General features: G+C 36.9%; 5 non-coding genes across 5 annotated transcripts; all 5 read left to right on the top strand.

Moving 5' to 3' along the window:
- The first annotated feature begins 1,756 nt into the window (after positions 1-1,756).
- Trnag-gcc lies at positions 1,757-1,827 on the top strand. The gene has a single exon. It is a non-coding gene; the product is annotated as a tRNA-Gly (tRNA).
- Positions 1,828-6,166: 4,339 nt separating this feature from the next.
- On the top strand, positions 6,167-6,237 carry Trnag-gcc. The gene has a single exon. It is a non-coding gene; the product is annotated as a tRNA-Gly (tRNA).
- Positions 6,238-18,360: 12,123 nt separating this feature from the next.
- Trnag-gcc lies at positions 18,361-18,431 on the top strand. The gene has a single exon. It is a non-coding gene; the product is annotated as a tRNA-Gly (tRNA).
- Positions 18,432-18,960: 529 nt separating this feature from the next.
- Positions 18,961-19,031, top strand: Trnag-gcc. Its single transcript has one exon. It is a non-coding gene; the product is annotated as a tRNA-Gly (tRNA).
- Positions 19,032-19,891: 860 nt separating this feature from the next.
- On the top strand, positions 19,892-19,962 carry Trnag-gcc. The gene has a single exon. It is a non-coding gene; the product is annotated as a tRNA-Gly (tRNA).
- Positions 19,963-20,508: the final 546 nt, after the last annotated feature.

Here is a 20,508-nt window from a genome sequence, read left to right as displayed (position 1 = left end):
GACAAATATGGCTAACTTCCGGTCAATTACGTTTGAAATAATACAGTTTTCGCCTTAACTTATTTGTATATGTAAACGATGTTTTTTAGGGAATAATATGAAAAGGCAAATAAGGCAAAGCCTTAAGAGAGCGTAGCTTTTGTTGATCTCTGATATTTACTGATTCAGAATACAACTTTCAGAATGAGATAAGATAACTTTATTTAAAGTCGGCTAGTCGAGGAATAACAATAAAACACAAGCTCTAGTGAGATAAAACCAACATAACAATAGGGAGACCGGGGAAAGTTCAGGTAAGTTCGGCCCATTGGAATCAGCTTAATTATGACGTCATAAAGCATGCAACGTCAGATTTTATCGCAGATTTTACAACTTTGTATGTGTTTACTACATGGGCCGACCTTGCCACGGTATTATTGGTCGAACCTGTTCGGGCCAAAATTGATATTTAAATGAATTCTTATCGTACAGTAATATGGTAGTGAGTGATTGGCTTGGCTTTTATGTATTATCATTTGAAGCTGTCAGTGTGTTACACGTTTGACTGTAAAAAAGTAGTAATTCCGTTTCAATGTGCATATTACATATTTGACGATTAGTCTAAGTAAATGTATAGAGATGTTAGTTAAAAAATGAAATTTAAAAAAGAAAACATTGTAATACTTTGATGTAACTGAAATTGTCTTTATATCGACATGTAGCCTCAATTACTGTTCCATCCTGAAACACCGGATTGAATTTCACATTTTGTTACTGTCATCGAGTTTTGACAGGTAAGGATATGTCAAATAAAATTAAACAGTTTCTGTCTGTAACTAGTTATAAATCAGCATGCGTTGTGTAAAAAGTAATACTTTGATAAAAAGCGGCTCTGAATTCGGGGTGGTTGTCTTGAAAATTATTGTTGATTTCGACATAAATGCATTATCCATTGTTTCTTTGAAGAGTTGTGGTGATGCATACATAAATTATGCAAAGACTATAACCAGACTTTCAAAAATGTTAATTAATTCGTTGATATTCTCAACAAATGGAAATCAAAAGCTAATGGAATTTTAGACGATGAAAAAATAAATGTACACGTTGACCTATTGGTTTAATGCCGTTTTTTTTTAAAAGATATCTCCCCGTAGAAAAAGGATCTTCAGAAAATATCTGCATTTTTACCTTTTGTGCCTGTGGCAAGAAGAGAAGTAAAAAAAATCATGAAGCACCGACAAAGAGATAAATGCAACGGACATCAGTTCCAAGATTTTCCAGTTATTTTCCATCCTTCTGGAAATAACCGATGATGGCCGATGGAGTGACATGTTTGTGACGTCATAGTATGATAATCTCTGAACGAAGTTTCATGCTGCATGCATTGTATCACGTTGTATTTGATGGACTTTTTTCATTCAGAATGTATATTAGTTTTTTATCTAAAAAAGTAATAAAACATGAAGATTGCTTACACTGTATGAAGATGTTCAGGTATGTGTTAAAACACAAATGTCTTTTCTTCAAGGATACACTTCCGTTTTCCCCACTGGAGGTCTACTTCCGGACGAAAAAAATAAAGGCAAAGTGTAGAAAGGGGAAGCAACTCTGTTTACGCACGCATGTGTTACCATTAAAGAGCTTCGCGGAAGGCGCCCGAGAGCTACGCTCTTATAAATATATAGAATACATTTTAATGATGAATATCAGAATAATATTTGACTCAAATACATATGTCATTGGGTATACTTAATTGGATGATGGTATGAAGTATCAAGCATCGGTGGTTCAGTGGTAGAATTCTCGCCTGCCACGCGGGAGGCCCGGGTTCAATTCCCGGCCGATGCACATTTTGTTTATTTATATCTCATTTTGATAAATCAAACCATAATGGTTTTACACAAACCCACTTTCAAATTAAGAATGACGCTGTTTCCCATTTAGAATGTATTTATAATTTTTCACTACTACTAACATATATAATGTACATGTAAATGTTATTTGCTCTCATTGCGTAGAACAATAAACATGAAGTTAAACTTCGGCTGAAATACCGTACAGTATACAATCAAATTTTAACAAAAACAAAGTATTTACCTCATCTTAGTTATGGAAGGTGACATGCATACACTAAAAATGTATTTGTTTTAATTATATCATCTGATTTTATCTTTATGTTGATGTGTTACAATTTAATTTTATTAGAAAAAAAACTGCATCGGCCGGGAATCGAACCCGGGCCTCCCGCGTGGCAGGCCACTGAACCACCGATGCTTGATAAAAATCTAATACATTATCGCCATTCACAAATGGGTTTGCTTCAAATATTACTAATACTCTGATACATGTAAATTAACTGTATTCATAACTGTTAGAGGGGGATAACACAGCGCGAGTATGGAATGTACCGGCAAAGGGCAGCACATTGACTTGGCGAAGGGGTTTGTTTGGGTTGTGTCCCAAAACAGCAGTATTTACATTTTTTAAAACAGTTAAGGATCGGTTTCTCACTTCAGTGTCGTCATTCCTTTATGCAGATAATTTGTCATAAAAGTTCCGCAAGGTCTGGTTTTCTTTTCTGAAATGATATATCAAAGTTTAAATCAGGCTGGTTTTTGGCAGTGGTACTCTTACTTTCGTTCTCTGCACCTGAAATATATAAAAGCAAAATAAAGGGTTTTAATTTCATCACGTTGCCTTTTCCGCATTGCGGCATCGGAGAGTTTCAAATTTGTGTCGTCACGTCATTGTTGAGCCATTTTGACGTCACGTCACGTGAAATGGGATGTTAGATAGAAATTCCCCATATCTAACACACACAGAAATGACAGAATAACTATGCTCAGAAGCTGATAAGTCCCTATTTTTGCAACAAGCATAAGTGGTTCAGTGGTAGATTTCTCGCCTGTCACTCGGGAGGCCTGGGTTCGATTCCCGGACGATGCACTTTTTATTTTTTATTTTTCATAAATTGAAATTGCAATACTTTTACACAAAGCCACATGTCTATCATGGCTGTTATTGTTTATCCTCGTGATATTTCAACAGAGAGTGTTTTCACTGTATCATGTATATAATGTATGTTAATTGACTACTCTCTGCAAGAAAGAGGACTACTCCCTCATGAATATTTGTAGGCGGAGCTTATAAGATTTCAACCAATGAAAAAACTGGTAGGCAGGGCCTTCTCCGTGACGCTCATGACGTTACATGTTCAGAAACAAATGACAACAGCGGAAATAGCCACTGATGGAGGCCGTTTTGTTGTTGTAAAGAGGAGTTACAGCAGATTTTGGACGCTAAACGTAGCTTAAATACAAAAGCTGTTATAAAGACTGCAGTGAATTCACTTTAAACTTGTTTAACAGAACGGAATGCCGGAAGCGTCGACCATTAGGGTCAAGCAAGTTCAGAGGAGGTGAACGTGTGTCCACGCAATTTTTATTCAGAACTTAAAAAAAAGGATGGGACTAGATATGATAGGAAAAAATTGGTGACTATGAGATACAGTCTATAATTAACAGATAAAGTATGGGTATGAGGGATATAGCAAGTTTATGATCCCCCTGTTTTATTATACCGATACACACACTCCCTTATAATATTCTAAATATTATTAGACAACAAATTTTCAACAGTTGGGACACTTTATTAACAAAACTAATTTTTTCTTGAGAATCAACATCAGAAAAAACCAGTATTTGCAATAACATGAAATAAAGGATATCACATGTACAATAAACAATAAATCACAGTTTTGCTTGAAAATAAGCATTTACATAAATGCGAATTCTGAATTAATTCAAAACATGTTCCCTCTTTTTTAAGGTAGGCATTTCCACTTACCAGGCCTGTTGTACATCCTCCCTGTTTGTTATCTTTGTCATGCACATCCCCTCGGTGGTTTTTGGTCTGTTTTTGACGGACACAAACTTACTCCCGTCCAGCTGAATCCCTGCTGACAAGAAAATCATCTTTGGTATGCTCACGATTTTCACGCCCCCGGTTACAAAAGAAATAAATGTATTCATACAGTGTCTTTTTTGTAGCCCATCTGCACTGTCAGTGTCAAAAACATCATGGTACAATTTGCCCATATCTTCTGGGGTGATTGGCTCTTTTGATTTTGTTTCCCCAACTCCCTCCTTTTTTAACTGTGCCAAAACCGCATTGAAGATAGAGTTCGATTTCACATAACGCTTGTCGTTGTTCACATCTTCGTTCCTGGTCTTTATAAAATGATTCTGTATACCAAACCGCATAGCCACCATAGATTTATTGGCATACTTTTTTCCCATTTTGCTTTCGAAGCACGGCATAAAAACGCCTCAGCGTCGCATCACAATTCTCCACTGTGCCTGTTTCCATGTCCGCGATATCCAAACCTTTTTCAGTGAGGTAGCTAGAGAGCAATGTAACGGATGCCTGTACTGTTTTTCGTGTGTTCCAACTGTCCTTTGCCTCCAATATGTCCGCCAACTCGCTCTCGTCCAACACATAAAACCTGGGGGTCGCCATTTCTGTTGTCGTCCGTCAACAACAATGCGAGGTGAAGGTCGGTCCAGAAAGTACCGGCTACACTGGCCGGATATTGTCGACGTGATTCGATTGCGCTGATTGGTCAATATTCGGTCAGGTCCCGCCCACGACGTCACTCAATTTCCCGCATTTTCCGAGGGAAATAGTTTCAAAACTATCGCACCCCTCCAGACGAGCTATTTCCCTGACATGCAGTTAGAGGGAAAATAGCTTGTTTATGTGGTTATTTTTGTATAGTGTAAAATAAGTAGAGGTATAATAAAAACGCTTCTTTAATGCTAGAAATGAAGATAACATCAACAACGATGCATACAGTACTTCCTTTAATTTTTTTCTCTTTGAAATTGTAAAATGAAATGAATAAATCAATTCATTTGTTAAATTGCCTTTAATACTTTGTTTCGTTATAATAAAACAGTTATAGAATGGGTAATTCGGGAAATAGCACATTTATGGTCACCCTTGGTGAAAAACTATTCCCCCCGACGGCTTCACCGCCTCGGGAAATAGTTTTTCACCTCGGACGACCATAAATGTGCTATTTCCCTCATATCCATTTTATAACTGTATACTAAAGGTTTCATCACTCTAGACTCTAAACCTGCTAGAAGTTGGTAAACATTTTTGGTTACCCACTATAGCTAGTTAACATATGTAACACTCTAGATAATTGTTCAATTTCCCTAATGCTTAGCTATACTATCATCCGTTGTGACGTCACAGTTCATTGTTATTGTAACAGGATAAAGGTATTCCCAAGAGAAACATGTTTATTCTGGATCTAATGTCTGAACGTTAAGGGGAAAAAAGGTCCCAAAACTCGTGACGGGTAATTGTCTAAAAAGTAAAAGAAAGTTGTTAAAAGTTGAAAATTACCAAATAGAGTTAGATGAATATGAGAACAAAGCTTCACTCTTTGGGGAACTACTATGCATGACCTATTTCAACAAATGTAATCCTGAACTATCGTAGGTCAATACTTATTCAGACGCTATGTGACAGAAGTAAATGTATTGATTTGACATGGAGTAATACAATGTAACAGAATGTTCTGAACCGATTGTGTTAGTTACAACTGCAAACACTGTCCGTGAACATCAGACTAGATTAAAATGAGTATGAATGATTTTATAAAGCACCAACTATCTCAAAATAGTTGATAAGAAAGGTCATAAAGGCGGGATAGCGTTTTGAAAAATAATTATATCAATTATTGATAAAACAGTTGTATATTCGTTCTGAACCAAACATAACATGTATGAGCGACTTCTGACAAAGTGATTGGTCATGGAAAGTTCCGTTTATAAAGCAACTGTCGTTTTTTCTTTGATGTTTGATCATTGCGCTACTATCGAGGTGTATAGCACGTTTAACTCGTGTCTTGCCTAAAGCTGTGTGACACTTGAAAGAGCTTAGGACAAACATGGGTCACTACATTAAAAAAAAGGCAAACTTCCGGTCAATGCTGTTTGAAATAATCCAGAATAGGCTTTTCTTGTAAAAACCTTTATTTGTAAATATAAACAATGGTTTTAAAGGAATAGAAATATGTAAATATACATGTTTAATGAATGCTTATTATTATAACATTCGACTCAAATCCATTTAAATTGGGAATAGCAAATTGGATATAATATACACACACCAAGCATTGGTGGTTCAGTGGTAGAATTCTCTCCTGCCACGCGGGGGGCCCGGGTTCAACTCCCGGCCGATGCACATTTTAAGGTTTTTTCATTTTCATAAATTGAAATGGCAATACTTTAACACAAAGACACATGTCTATCATGACTGTTATTGTTTCATCACCCTAGACTCTTAACCTGCTAGACGTTGGTAACCCATTATAGCTAGTTGATACATGTAACACTCTAGATCATGGATCAATCTCTCTAAATTATAAACGTCAAGAAACAATGCTTAGCTATATTATCGTCTCTTGTGACGTCATAGTTCATTGTAATTGTAACAGGATTAATGTATTCCTAAGAGAAACATGTTTATTCTGGATCTAATGTCTGAACGTTAAGGGGGAAAAAGGTCCCAAAACTCGTGACGGTTGTTTGTCTAAAAACATACTATGTAGGAACAGACACTCGGTAAAATGTGAAAATTAACTAATAGTGTTAGATTAATATGAGAAGAAAGCTTCACTTCAATTGTATATTCGTTGTGAACCCAACAGAACGTTAACGTGTATCACCGACTTCTGACAAAGTGATTGGTCACGGAAAGTCCCACTTGTAAAGGATCTGTTGTTTTATCTTTGATGGTTGCTAATTGCGCTACTATCGAGGTGTATAGCACGTTTTATTCGTGTCTTGCCTAAAGCTGTGTAACACTTGAAAGAGCTTAGGACAAACATGGGTGACTACAATAAAAAATATGGCTAACTTCCGGTCAATCTGTCTGAAATAATCCAGAATGCGCTTTTCTTGTAAAAAATAATTTGAATTTTTAAACGCCGTTAACAGATGTAAACATATTAAGACATTTAAAAAAAATACCGTTATAACTCAACTGAGTAGAACTAATGCAAGGTAATATTCATATAATAAAAATGTATTTGTTTCAAATATATCATCCATTTTACCTCTATGTTGATGTGTTACAATTTGATTTATCCTAAAAGAAATGTGTTTTGGCCGGGAATCGAACCCGGGCCTCCCTCGTGGCAGATGAGAATTTTACCACTGAACCACCGATGTTTCAGATATAACGCCAAATTGATTATTTCTAGTCACATATTGACTTTCTTCAAATATTCTGATACACATAAATAAAAAGCAGTATCATTAAATTGTCTCTGAAAAAGAGTTTTTATACAGCAATATTTACCAATTAAGGTTCCTTGTCCCACTGCGTTTTGGCTATTAATTTCTACAGTTACATCCCCTTAACTTTCGTAATCACTGTTCGGCTAAGTCACTTCCGTTGAATGGGAAGCTCAATAGGTTTCAGCAATACATGAAGTATAATAGTGTGAAGAGTAGGGCTCCATTCCCGGTTGAGCCCCGTTCAGGTTTTACACTTAGGACACCGTTTTTTATTTATATTATATTTATGATATATATATCCTTTCTTATAAACAAATGGCCCATGGGCCTTAACGTTAACGGTCACCTAAATTGTGTAAAAACTGGTGTTATCGATGTTGCCATATGAATAAGAAATACTTTTGTAACAAAGGTAACTTGAACTACATGTAATGCAAAAGTAGTGTGGAAAATCTGGGTAGCATATGTACTATGTAAAAATAGTGGTTATGTCAGTCAGATGAGTTATGGAAAAGCACCTTAAGACCCATCCAGCTATGAAGAGTATTTGATTCTACAATATATCGGTCTTGAGAAGAAGATTTTTGAAATTTTAGTCAATTCAACCCTTTCTGGCCCCACCCATCAGCCCCTGGGGATTAGTCAGGGCTGATATGTGCATACCATCAAACTGTTAATCAATACTGATAATGCTAACCAAGTTTGAATTAATTCTAATGGAAATTAAACAGATGTTGGTCCAAAATGTGATTTCCCTATATAAACTATAGTAAAGTTTACCCCCTCCCCAGCGGGGGAAACGTGAGACACAGGGTCATGAAGTTCACTATTTTGGTAAAGCATCTTAAGACCTTCCATCTATAAAGATGTATTTAATTCTACCATAATTGGATCTTGAGAAGAAGATTTTTGAAATTTTAGTCAATTCAACCCTTTTTGGCCCCTCCCATCAGCCCCTGGGGGTCAGTCAGGGCTGATTTGTGCATATTATCAAACTGCTATCCAATACTGATAATGCTTACCAAGTTTGAATTAATTCCAATGGAAATTAAACAAATGCTGATCCAAAATGTGATTACCATATATAAACTATAGTAAAGTTTACACCCTCCCCAGGGAGGAACGTGAGACCTCAGGGTCATAGAATTCACCATTTTGGTAAAGCACCTTAAGACCCTTCCATCTATGAAGAGTATTTGATTCTACCATATCTGGATCTTTAAAAGAAGATTTTTTTGAAATTTTAGTCATATTGACCCTTTTTGTACCCACCCCTCAGGCCCCTGGGGGCTGGGGACCATATAATTCACAGTTTTGGTTGACCTTTGGCCATGTAAGGTTTCTGCAAAATTTCATTGAAATTAGGTCAGGGGTTTTGGAGAAAAAGTCGAAAATGTAAATTGTTTACGGACGCACGACGGACGACGCACAACGGACGACGGACGAAGCACTACGCCGGACAAAAGGCGATCGCAATAGGTCACTTGATATTTTGTTTTAGGTGACCTAAAAATCTGCAAGGTACGGTTTCCTATTCAGAAATGATTTATCAAAGCTATTGCCATGAAAGAACAGTCAGTCACAATTTTTGGCAGTGGAACAGAATGCTCAATGTACAAACAGCAGTGCCTTGTCCATGTGTTATACATAACTTAGTGGAACACATGGATCTCATCAACACCACCGATATAAATAATATCTAGATCTGTCTCTCCTTGGAAATCACAGTTGTATGTTCCAGTTCTAAAATATACATAAACCAAAATGTTGGTCACCAGCGAACACAAAACCAGTTCAAGTTGTCATGTGTGTTCCAGAGGGTAGTAACCAGGAGACCGCTATAGCAATATTGTAACTAATTGATGTAATACTGTAACTGATTTGATTAAACTCGTCACATTAACGATCATAGAAATAAAAAAAATAAAGTTTGTGATATATTTCTTTTTTTCGTACATCTTTGGTGCTGAAACCTACCCGTCTCTATTCAAATAGGTCAGCACGTGTTTATATATGTTAAATACTTTTCTCGGATGTGTAGAGACTTTTTTTGCCTAGATCTTGTCATTCATGGTAATGCCAAGACTATATATAAGGATAACTTTATTGATGAGCTTATCACAACTTGTATTTGAAACCTTGTCAAGTCCTTCAACTTCACATTCAGGTATATCAAAGATGTGCTGACTTAAATAACAAGACATTTTATTGGCCACGACATCGTATTCACCCTCCTGAGTATGAAATCAAGGGCACTTCAGACTCTTCTTCTTCAGACGCTTATCTTGACCATTTCTTAGGAAATCATCAACATAGACGGCTTACTAGAAAGTTGTACGGTTAGCGGGACGATTTCGAGTTTCCGATCGTAAACGTTCGCTTACTTTATAGTAACATCCCTACTTACCATGTCTTCGGTAACGTGTCGTATTGGTATTCAGGAGCTTGCACCGAATGTCATGATTTATGTGATCGATTCGACGGCTGACGAACTTAAAACAAAGGTTTTCCAAAGATGCAGGTTAATGAAGACTATGAGGATGTTTCATTGAGGAAACGTACCAGTTTTAGCGTGTTTTTATCATGCTCATTAGTGTGCCTTGTTGTTCTGTAGTTATTTCTCCTCAAGATTTCCTGATGTGGACGTGAAATTATTTGGATGTGACCTACATTTATTTGTAGTTTCTTGTCGATGAAGCAGAAGACGTTAACCTTTCCGGTACATCTCGTCTTATTCTCCTTGTAATTTGTCAAAAGTCGACATGTAATTTTTCCTTTTCCATATGTTGCCCTATTTTTACTGGTTTTGAGTTCAAAGTACAGTGGAACTTAGTCTTCGATTTTGCAAGGCACGACTATAAAAGACTATACAAAGCAATTAATCATGTAAAATGTATCCATTCGCGTAAAATTGTCAAACGAAAGAAAAGAGGGCTACCAGCATTGATATGGTGGATAAAGGGGCATTGTTCGATGTCACGTTAACAGAGTGGCAGACCATAGAAATGAGGTCTCCCCAAATTCAATGACCATCATGTCTAGCGATGCTTAGAAAAGGGCAATTATAAGATACACAAAGAACCGCAGTGTGCGTCTTCTGGAACCCAAGCCAGCAACCATTCTGCTGCCAGATGTTATTGATACGCCTGTTGTCAATGATCCAGCGCTCCGTGACACGCTGTTGAATAAGTGTTTGAATGGATGGAAATCCCACGAGCATAACTTGTGATTTAATATGACACAAAACCATAGCCTTCATTTCGATGCACGTTGTTATTTATCATTTTATTAATCAAACCTTAATACTTTTATACAACCAACTTGTCTATTAAGACGGTTGCTGTTTCTCAATTTAGACTTTATATACAGAAAAAATACAGTTAACTTATATGTTATGCAGATATCATTTGCTCTCATTGCGGAGGACGAAAAGGAAACAAAGATGTTTCGTAACATTAGATAAACCACTTTCCTGATTTCAGTGCAATACATTTCACAACAACGGATACATGTAGAGCTCGTCCAATCATTTTTGGTCTTTGTGACTGAGACCTATCCATCCCTATTTCATGAGGCCAGCGTGTATTTATATATGTCAAATACTCAGGTCGGTAGTAAGTTCAATGAAATATTGTTTGTGATTGGTGCATGTCACCAACAGTTAACTTGAAAGTTTTCCCATGTGTACAGAGATATTATTAGTATAGAATCTGGTCATCAACGGCAATGCTTCGACGTCGTATGAGGCTGAATCTATTGATTGGCTTATCAGGACTATAACAAAAATCTATATTCTTACAACATAACCAACATAGACGAGTTAGTTCAAGGTTTCCGTTCGAAAACATTCCCTTTCTTGATTTCTTTAATTTTGTAAGGCTCCACTGTGAAAGAATATTTTTCGCGATTCATGAAATAAAGTGAATCCATTCTTGCAAAATTGTCAAACGGGATTACATGTACCAGCACCATTGTGATGGATGAAGGGCAGTGCTTGATGTCACGTCAACAGAGTGGCAGATCAAAGAAATGAGGCCTCGCCAAAGTAAATCACCATCAAAGTACAGCACTGTGCCTACTCGAACCCCAGCCAACGACCATTCTTCCAGGGGCCATTACAGTTGTCGAAGATGACAGACAAGTTCTGTTCAAAGGGAATTTCATTTTTTTTTCTTTCCAAGATTTAGACTCAACCAATATAGCAAATATTTTGTTGTTGTTGAAAAGCTGAAATTTTTGTTTTGCTTTTTTAAAATTACAGGAAATGTTTTATTTGTATTTTGGAATGCAAACATTACATTTCGTTATGCATTGGACATCAAGCATCGGTAATTCAGTGGTAGAATTCTCGCCTGCATCGCGGGAGGCCCGGGTTCGATTAACAGAAAACGTACAGTATAGGTATATAACGTATCTGAATCAACCATGTTATGAATGGCAACCTCAGGGTTTTGATTACAACAAAGATCGAAGTTTTAAAGTATATTTTTAATTTGTAATACATAAAGATTAATCGCATTGTTAGGGTTTGAAATATTCAGCTTTTCATCCAAACTTATATCTAACGAGAAACCATTACTATACACAGAAGCCGATAAGTTGGACGGTTGTACGGTTTTTTTACTTGACAAAAATAATAACAAGAGCCACCCGTAATTGTAAACTCGATTTCAAACATCCCATGTTTTCTGTCAAGGACTGTGCTATAAAATGAGCGACCAAGGGATAAACAGTCCAAACTTATAATCTTTCTGAAAGAATTGAATGAACAATGCACCTTTTATATTAATTTGACAATGCATCTAACAATATTAATTATGATTGCTTAAACTATATAATGTCAACTGCCAAATACAGATCCAATTGCTGGATATTTTTGAAATCGCCATTTATCAATATCTCACAAACCAGAACACACCCGAGTCAACATTCGGTCGTAACTTTCTATAAATAGTTGGTATTACAGCTATAGACGGCATAATTCGTTTTAACTAAAATTGTATTTAGCGAAGGAACCAGAATAGTGCGAGCAAACCAGAGTGAAAACATTAAGCTCGTTGTACAGCGAGAACACGTTCATGGATCACATGGTTAGAGGATTTACATTGCTGAACATATTAAAAAGGAATACCAACATTTGTTACATATGATGGTCCTCGAAGTAACGTTGTGTGCCGAACACCTATTCACGTCATTCCCTAAACATACGATAAATCAGGATATTTCCCTACTAAAATGTATTTTATATTTTAAGCAATGATATGTACTTGTCACCTAACATTGGGGGAAAACCTGAAAAAAACGTATGAAATGAAGTTAATCAGTAACATATTTGATTGACTTATGATTAACAGTCTCTGTAATCCCAATTTCAAAAGTTATTTTATAATCTTTACAAGAAGCATGCAATATATTCAGGGGAAAACATTTCAGTAACAAATTCCCCCGTGTGTTAAGAAAGTGAGTTAGGATCTTCTGTATTTTTCAGCATGATGCATAACGTACAATGTCCAATGCTACAATTTGTCGGATGTTATCTTAGATAAGGTTGTTGATCAAGATTCACTTCAGGTTCTTAAATGTTTTTTAATCGGACATGTGATTAACAAAATCATGTGATAACCCTTTGTATAAGCTTTAGACTTGTGTCAATTCCTATAGATTACCATGGTAAATAGGGAGATTAGCTATATGTATCAGTGAATGGCTCACAGGCGCGTATGACGTAAGTGCTTTTCACAAGAAATCGGATAAGACATGTATTACACGTGTAAGTTAATTTTCCATCACATTAAGATCCAATAAACATGACAAACCGACATTACTAGGTACATTTATAATTATTAATGACATAAACTTCAGAACACTATAACGTCATTAAATAATATCGATCCTTTAAAGGATCTCTCGGACATAATGACAATAATTGTCTGTGTTATGTTAAACAAGTTGATTGTTTTAAACTATTTTGAAGTATCCTTCAGGTTACTTCATGGAGTTGTCGGGTTGTGATGTGTATTAGATGTACATGTATGCGTGATGGCAATTTACTTTACACGTGTAATACAAGTGTTATCCGATTTCCTGTGGAGAACACTTACGTCATATACACCTTTGAGCCATTCATTGGTGACAGATATGTGCTGAATACTGAGCTGAAATACCACAAGTTGTAAAAAAAAAACACATGACAAACAACATGATAAAAAAAACATAAAAACACTCAAAGCGAAGAACTGTAGAAAGTTGAATAATCTTTTCAATCTTTTCTTTTTTGACGATTGTTTTTTGTTTTTTCTTCTGTAAGTCTTCAGATGCTATCTATTCTACCCGTGTGATTGATTCTCATAAATACAATTTCGCACATCGTTACCCACTTTGATAATTTGAATTAAAATCAATGATACCAGACAATGGTAAATACACACAGTATGTCACAGCAAGCTATGCACTAATTAATGATGCATGGAGGTACATGCATTTACTTTATGCATTTGTAAGGTTCTTCAAGATTAAATTTAATTCTTTAATAAAACGCCAATAATTGTATAATATCCCTTATAAGCAGTGCGCAGTGTTCAGACTTGAATATTATTTTGATGAAGCATCCCGACTATCATCAAATGTTGGACATTTTTAATCAGTAAACTTAATTCTAACTAAAAAAATCTTTCCAGCCGAGGAGATAAGGAAAATTATCGCGAAGTATCGGCATTTATTCTGAATCAAAAGCATTGCATTTTATTTATTTATATAAGATTTAAAAAACCACAACATAACACTGAAGTGCTGTTATAACCATATATGTAAAACATCATCAATATATTGATGTCATATTCGATAAGCTGACATTTCATTCCAAAACGTTCAGTAATAATCAATTTATGTGCACGTATTACGGATGGAGTATTAAGGAGATAAGTCAGTTATCACGTTCGTATAGGCCGACAACACAGTCGAGGTCATTTGGTCAATAAATTGTCGATAAAAATATTGTTAAAAGACGTAACATTAAACAAACGAAAAGGTAAAAGACAAAGTTCAGTTTGGAGGTAAACAGTGCCTATAGCTGGAGACGGGGAAGGACGACCCTCTCTCGGCAGCATTCCCTATAGCTGGAGACGGGGAAGAACAACCTCCTCTCGGCAGCATTCCCTATAGCTGGAGACGGGGAAGGACGACCCCCTCTCGGTAGCATTCCCTATAGCTGGAGACGGGGAGGGACACCCTCTTCTCGGCAGCATTCCCTATAGCAGGAGACGGGGAAGGACACCCTCCTCTCAGCAGCATTCCCTATAGCTGGAGACGGGGAAGGACGACCCCCTCTCGGTAGCATTCCCTATAGCTGGAGACGGGGAAGGACAACCTTCTCTCGGCAGCATTCCCTATAGCTGGAGACGGGGAAGGACGACCCTCTCTCGGTAGCATTCCCTATAGCTGGAGACGGGGAGGGACATCCTCTTCTCGGCAGCATTCCCTATAGCAGGAGACGGGGAAGGACAACCTCCTCTCAGCAGCATTCCCTATAGCTGGAGACGGGGAAGGACGACCCTCTCTCGGTAGCATTCCCTATAGCTGGAGACGGGGAAGGACATCCTCNCTCCTCTCAGCAGCATTCCCTATAGCTGGAGACGGGGAAGGACGACCCTCTCTCGGTAGCATTCCCTATAGCTGGAGACGGGGAAGGACAACCTCCTCTCGGCAGCATTCCCTATAGCTGGAAACGGGGAAGGACATCCTCCACTCTGCAGCATTCCCTATAGCTGGAGACAGGGAAGGACGATCCTCTCTCGGCAGCATTCCCTATAGCTAGAGACGGGGAAGGACAACCTCCACTCGGCAGCATTCCCTATAGCTGGAGACGGGGAAGGACAACCTCCTCTCGGCAGCATTCCCCATAGCTGGAGACGGGGGAGGACAAGCTCCTCTTGGCAGCATTTCCTAAAGCTGGAGACGGGGAAGGACAACCTCCTCTCGGCAGCATTCTTTATGGCTAGAGACGGGGGAAGATAACCTCCTCTCGGCAGCATTCCCTATAGCTTGGAACGGGGAAGGACAACCTCCTCTCGGCAGCATTCCCTATAGCTGGAGACGGGGAAGGACAACCTCCTCTCGGCAGCATTCTTTATAGCTAGAGACGGGGAAAGATAACCTCCTCTCGGCAGCATTCCCTATAGCTTGAGACGGGGAAGGACAACCTCCTCTCGGCAGCATTCCCTATAGCTTGAGACGGGGAAGGACAACCTCCTCTCGGCAGCATTCCCTAAAGCTGGAGACGGGGAAGGACGACCTCCTCTCGGCAGCATTCTCTATAGCTTGGGACGGAGAAGGACAACCTCCTCTCAGCAGCATTCCCTATAGCTTGAGACGGGGAAGGACAACCTCCTCTCAGCAGCATTCCCTATAGCTAGAAACGGGTAAGGACAACCTCCTCTCGGCAGCATTCTCTATAGCTGAGATACCATTCACCAGTTTTCGGTTTAGTAGTATTTAATAGTATTTAATTGGTTGTCTTTGTATTGATACTAAATGTTTTCCTACTGTGATCTCATAAGCGGTAATATCATCGGTTTAAAACTCAACACAATCAGCATTCGCAACCGAGACACCAGCGACCTTTGTGACCATTTTCAAACCTTTAGTAATATATGACGGAAACATTCGTATAATGTACATGCAACTGCAGATTCAAAAAGGTTGAAAGAAAGGCGTAGGATTCGTATAAGATTGAGCTGTCTGAAGAACAATAATTTCAAACTGAAGCACAATCAAAAGGAATATCAATACTTGCTGATATCGGATTGCGTCGACATAGATTTGGGCATTTTCAAGAAAGGACGAAATGCAAATACCACATAGTGAATCTAATTTGATTTATTTTTAAATATAATTTTATAAGCTGACTTGAAGGATTTTAATTTAATCTAATTACATACAGCATTTCTCTTTGTGATTATATAACGATGAATCGTTTGCTCTTTGTCAGGTCTCACAGCTGGTGTGGGTTTAAACGCTCAAGTACAAGTCTTAGACCCCGGTGAAGTACAGTATTCAATAACGTCAGATATAATTTTCTTGTGGATCCATAAACAATGGATTCATAATCCAGTAAACTGCTCTGTTAATTCAGTAAGATCTACTGGTCAGCTCCCCAGTCAGTATAGGACACTGATATTTTTATGTTAAATACTTCTTTTTATTATGTTGTAATGTGCAGTAGGCAATATGAAGAAGAAACGAGAACTTTCTATCGAATATAACACCCAGGAATTAAGTATGTTTCATTATAGGAATGAGTATATCATCAAGGGTAATATTTAGATCGTCATGGAGTTTCAGTAGAACAAAAATGCATGTATACTATTTTTCATATTGGGTCTTAATCATCACAGACCTATATATTTTTCAAACATTACTGAAACGTTGTTCACTGGTGCATTTATATGTTAACCCTCTACTGATGGAGACATTTTGACAATAATATGTTTGAGGTTAAATCTCACAACGTTAATTAACTTTTAATTCTTCTGCATCTGACAGTTATTTTGTCAATGATTGTAAGGTATGTAGCACACAGTATGCATACGTTTTTATATATTTAAAAGCTTTAAACTATATCATAATGGAACTTAGGTGGAAATGAATGGCTGTCCTATTGTTTTTCAAATTTACAAAAATCCTTTTTAAAACTACTGTTCATTTACGATAAGAAGGGGAGGGAATTATATCGCTGACTATTGATACGACATTAAGGTATTTATTCCTCTGACATCAACATCAAGGTAGCATGTTTGACTCGTGTCCTGCCTTAAGCAGAACATCCCTTTGTGTAAAGTTAGCACTAACATCCGGCAAAGTAAACACATGTGAAAATAACATGTTAATAATTATTATCATATTACTTTTTAAAGATACTATATAGTTTGATGTTTATTGCAAAAGGCATTTAACATATTTTATTATTATAAATTTTAAGGATAAACTTAAAAAAAGATGAGAGAAGAAAATGCATGGCTAACTGTATAGTTTCTTTTCATTAAGCATCGGTGGTTCAGTGGTAGAATTCTCGCCTGCCACGCGGGGGGCCCGGGTGCAATTTTTATTACTTTTTTTTAAGGTTTATTTGCATTTTGGGAAGTTTGTGAAATGCAAATTGCTGAAGATTGTCCTTGATGTAAAATTAAATGTGCATACTTTTGTATATTTGTGAAATTTCTATAAATCCAAAAATTAAACTGAATTGAAAATAAACAAATCAGTCTGAGCGGGGCTGTTGACAATACATCAGAGAGTCTGTGTCTGTAGGCTGTCCCTGTGACGTCACCGTCATGGTGACATGCTTATTAATGTCCTGTCTTCATCTAAGCAGACATAGACATCTGTATTTATGTATTAAATGGTTTTTCTCCTCTGAATTGTGACTTTTATTTACATGTAGCTAGGAAGATGAACATATAAAAAGTGAGTTTTTCATCAGTTATTGAATGTTTTTTTCTGAAAATTAGTGTGCATGTTCCTCAACTATGTTTGGGAAATATTGGAGGAGGATCATTTTGTGACAGGGATTGTTTAATGCTAACGGAATGCATTATTGAATTTGATATCCAGTTTGGTGTGGCAGCCAAATTGGAATGTTCACAAAAACAGAATAAAATCAAATAAAATTCAATTAGAAATAAATGGCTCATACGTTTGGAAAAAGAGTCATTTGAGCAGCACTGTTCATATACGAAAAGAAGGGAGGTAATTACATCTCTGACTGTGATATGACATGGTGGTGTATATGTCTCTGTCGTGCTCTGCCTAAAGCTAAACATACGCCTTCGGCAGACATGGTCATCTACATTTATGTAGAAACGACAAACTTCCGTTTCGGTAAAATGTATGCAGATCATACTTTGTTAATGATGATTGATATTAGTTTTTTCCCAAATTGTATAGCTAGCTGAATATAGCAGTGGTTGATATGCTTATTATACCTTTAAATCCTTGGTAATAGAAAGGTTTTAGAAACTATATCGGTATAATACAAAATAACCATCAGTTTACGCTATCTGTTATACAAGCATCGGTGGTTCAGTGGTAGAATTCTCGCCTGCCACGCGGGAGGCCCGGGTTCAATTCCCGGCCGATGCACATATTTTATTTTTGTTATCTTTTTTTTTATCACCATTATAAAATTCAAAACTATTTTGTTGCGATATTGCATCTGTCCCCTGTGCAGCTTTTGTATGACTGTCAAATCTTTACAAAACCCACATTGATGAGAAACCAGTTTTCCGTGTGTTGGTGTAAAAACTCTACAAGCGTCATATCAGTCGAAACTTGGTTTCTCAAATCGACAGACGACAGTGATGCTTTGTACAATATTTTTATTTTAATCACTCAAAAATATAGATTTATAGCCATTGCTCGGCAACACATATGAAATAAACAACTGACGGATTTACAGATGCTAGTTAAGTCATGTTCATGATAAAATTGGCGAAATATTCAAATAATGAGATTCCTAGGTTTTTATGTCTAGATGTTAACTGGAACCTTGTTGTATCCTATACAGAAGTTAAAGTATTCCCTGTACATAGGGAACCAGTCCCACTTACTGCTTGATTTACACTTGAAAAACAAGATTTGTTTTTTATGAATAGTAAAAAGAAGATATCAAGCATCGGTGGTTCAGTTGTAGAATTCTCGCCTGCCACGCGGGAAGCCCGGGTTCGATTCCCGGCCGATGCATTTTTGTTTTGTTTTTTGTTTGTTACACTAGCAGTTGTTAAAGTCTCATTACTACATTTGCTTTCATAATGCATTACAATTGGAGGATGCAGAGCAAGTGTAAATATACTGAAATAAAGACAACTGTGTAAATTTTTTGCCAAAAACGTCTACTCTCAATCCTCGATAAATTTGGGATGTGCGTTATTTGTGCCTGTTCCGGTTTATCATACAGGGAAACCCGTTGTGGGTTGTGTGACGTTTTGATACATAGATTGGTTGGAAGAGTCTTACAAGCGCAAATAATTTGTTGGGAAAAAACATGCATGCGCATTTTATAAAGTGGAATATTACATGTTTTTCAACCAAGGAAAAGTGTCGTTACTTCATGTCATGATAAGATAATAAATAACATAAATACAGATTACGTGGCACTTTGGAAAGTTTGTGAAATGCAAATTGCTTAAGATTGTCAGTGTTGTAAAATTAAATGTGCATACTTTTCTATGTTTATGAAATTAGTATAAATCCCAAAATTAAATTGAATTGAAAATAAACAAATCAGTCTGAGCGGGGCTGTTGACTACAATAAATCAGAGAGTCTGTGTCTGGTGGCTGTCCCTGTGACGTCACCGTCATGGTGACATGCTTATTAATGTCCTGCCTTCATCTTAGCAGACATAGACATCTGTATTTATGTAAATATATTTGTAATTTCCATTCAAGAAAAATGCATATGAATAATACCATATAAATTACCATTAATTTTACTCTATTCTTAAATATATAATGCATTGTGTCAGTCCGGTTGTTCACAAGGTGTGCAACAGCATATGTATTTTTTGTTTGGTTTTATTGTAAAAACTGAATAACATTATCAAGCATCGGTGGTTCAGTGGTAGAATTCTCGCCTGCCACGCGGGAGGCCCGGGTTCAATTCCCGGGCGATGCACAATTTCATTAATTCTTGTTTTTGACAAATGATGTTATTCAAACCTCAATGAAATATGTTGAAACATTCCGAATGGTTTGACCACTGCCAAAATCTGAAATTTTGCANTTTTTATTTTTTAAATCATAAATTGAAATTGCGAAACTTTTTTCACAAGACCACCTGTTATGTCTGTTTTGACTGTTGTTGTTTATCCTTGTGATCTGTTAATATATGGAGAGATCGTAGGTTATGTTCTGATAGTTTGTGCCTGCTCCTTTTGCTAAATTTCTGGCAGTGAAGTATGTTTAAAACCCCGGTAGCATCATCATTGTTTATGATTAGACGGTTGTACGTTTTATTTACTTGACCAAAATAATAACAAGAGCCACCCGTAATTGTAAACTGTAATCTTTCTGAAAGAATTGAATGAACAATGCACATTTTATATTAATTTGACAATGCCTCTAACAATATTAATTATGATTGATTGAACTATATAATGTCAACTGCAAAATACAGATCCAATTGCTGGATATTTTCGAAATCGCCATTTATCAATACATG

This window comes from Mizuhopecten yessoensis, unplaced genomic scaffold, assembly GCF_002113885.1.
Source record: "Mizuhopecten yessoensis strain PY_sf001 unplaced genomic scaffold, ASM211388v2 scaffold9431, whole genome shotgun sequence".
NCBI lineage: Eukaryota > Metazoa > Mollusca > Bivalvia > Pectinida > Pectinidae > Mizuhopecten > Mizuhopecten yessoensis.
The sequence above is the reverse complement of the archived record's forward strand: the minus strand, read 5'-3'. Positions and strand labels throughout refer to the sequence as shown.